The sequence below is a fragment of the Monodon monoceros genome, unplaced genomic scaffold (genome assembly GCF_005190385.1).
Source record: "Monodon monoceros isolate NGI ecotype Baffin Bay Population unplaced genomic scaffold, NGI_Narwhal_1 Super_Scaffold_12, whole genome shotgun sequence".
Classification (NCBI taxonomy): domain Eukaryota; kingdom Metazoa; phylum Chordata; class Mammalia; order Artiodactyla; family Monodontidae; genus Monodon; species Monodon monoceros.
In genome coordinates this window covers 70,097,868-70,100,243 of record NW_021703768.1, presented here as the reverse complement: position 1 = coordinate 70,100,243, position 2,376 = coordinate 70,097,868, and the positions used below count along the sequence as shown (strand labels likewise).

At 37.5% G+C, this 2,376-nt stretch overlaps 1 pseudogene; it reads right to left on the bottom strand.

Annotated features, from left to right (window-relative positions):
- Positions 1-413: 413 nt before the first annotated feature.
- Positions 414-1,097, bottom strand: LOC114892978 (annotated as a pseudogene).
- Positions 1,098-2,376: the final 1,279 nt, after the last annotated feature.

Genomic DNA, 2,376 nt, shown 5'->3' with positions numbered 1-2,376 from the left:
TATGTATTTAATGCTTTTATGTTGAGTGCATGTATATTTTAAATTGTTATGTTTTCTTCTTGGGTTGATCACTTGATTATTAGGTAATATCCTTCTTTATCTCTTGTTACAGTCTTTGCTTTAAAGTCATTTTGTCTAATATAAATATTGCTACCCTGGCTTTCTTTTCATTTTCATTTGCATGGAATACCTTTTCCATGCAAGGAAAGGTATGCATACCTTTTCCAGCATCACCACACAGGCTACTTTCAGCCTGTGTGTATTTTTAGATGTGAAGTGAGTCTCTTGTAGGCAGCATATATATGGATCATGTTTTTGTATCCATTCAGCCACTCTGTGAAATTTTTTTTCAATTTGAAAACAGTCACTGTTTATTAACTGACTAGATTACAAAAATAATCATGGTAGATACCTTAGTTCATCCTTCTAATAAGCCTGTTGATCTGGTCTTTCCTGTTGCCAGCATCTCCACCTTCTACAAAACGGGTAGTCTTTTTCTTCATTCTGCCTCATGGAGAAGACAATTTATTTGAAGGGCCACAGAAGTTGTTTACTTCTTTGAAAAGTTTTCCAACAGTATAGATCTCATGAATCAGATCCTCCATGCAGATGATGCCATGTTTGCCAAGAGATCAAGCAATCAACACATTATACATCAGGGCAGTTTGCTTCTTGTTGATTTTACCAAAACCATGCTTGTAGATCAATTCATTTACTGACTTCAGTTTTGTGTACCCCCATTCAATGTATGGTTCCACAATTCTCAGCATGTTAATTGAAGCCTTGTTGAGCTTTACAAAGGTGCCATTGAAGATCTGACAGAGGTGAAAGAGCTGCAACACCTTTCAAACCTTTGGGCTCACACCATTGATACCTCTGATACTGATGACAAATGCCAATTTTGATTCTGTGGGTACCTGGAAGTTGCCGGCTTTTCTTGCCATCCTAGCCATTCAAATTTCAGTCTACCTGTATTCCTTGTGATAGTGCTTAGCTTTTTCATAGATAAGCTTCCTCCTTGCCTTTCAAAACATCTTTTGGGCAGATTTCTTTCTTAGGCTCTTGATCTTAAGCTCTGTGAAATTCTTTCACTTTTTCTTTTTTTTAAAAAAATATTTATTCATGTATTTATTTATTTATTTATTTATTTATTTGGCTGGATCGGGTCTTAGTTGCAGCATGTGGGATCTCCATTGCGGCATGTGGGATCTTTCATTGTGGCGCACAGCCTTCTCTCTAGTTGTGGCACATGGGCTCCAGAGTGCCCAGGCTCAGTAGTTGCAGTGTGCAGGCTCTCTAGTTGTGGCATGCGGGCTCCAGAGCACATGGGCTCAGTAGTTGCAACACATGGGCTCTCTAGTTGTGGTGCACAGGCTGTAGAGTGTGCAGGCTTAGTTGCCCTGTGGCATGTAGGGTCTTAGTTCCCCAACCAGGGACTGAACCTGTGTCCCCTGCATTGGAAGGCATTCTTAACCACTGGACCACCAGGGAAGTCCCATCTTTCACTTTTTCTTAAGGGTTTCTGGCACAGCAGGAACCTTCTCTTTCTTCTCTTCTGCACCCTCCATGGTTCCAGCCAGGAAAGAGCACCGTATGACTTTTGATTGGAGTGTCTAGTCCATTTACATTTAAAGTAATTATTGATAGGTATGTACTTATTGCCAATTTGTTAATTATTTGGGGGTTGTCTTGTAGTTCTTTTTGTTCCTTTCTTCTTCTTTTGTTCTCTTCCCTTCTGATTTGATGACTATCTTTAGTTTATGTTTGGATTATTTTCTCTTTTTTGTGTGTGTATCTTTTATGGATTTTTGGTTTGTAGTTACCATAAGGTTTATATATAGCAATCTCTCTGTATATATATATGTGATTATTTTAAGTTGATTATCTCTTAATTTCAAACTCATTTCAACAAACCTACATTTTTACTCCCCTCACCCATGACTGCTGTTTTTGACATCATATTTTATACATTTGTGTTTTGTGTATCCCTTAACTACTTATTGCAGCTATAGATGATTTTACTACCTTTGTCTTTTAACCTTCCTACTAACTTTCTATGTGGTTGATTTACTACCTTTACTGTACATTTGCCTTTACTGATGAGCTTTTTCTTTTTGTAATTTTCACATTTGTCGTTGTGTCCTTTCCTTTTTCACTTACAAAAGTTCCTGTAATATTTGTTATAAAGCTGGTTTGGTGGTGCTGAACTCTTAAATTTTGCTTGTCTGTAAAACTTTTGATCTCTCCATCAAATCTGAATGAAAGCCTTTCCAGATAGAGTATTCTTGGTTTTAGATTTTTCCCTTTCATTGCTTTAAATATATTGTGCCATCCACTTCTAGCCTGCAGAGTTTCTGCTGAAAAGTCAGATCATAG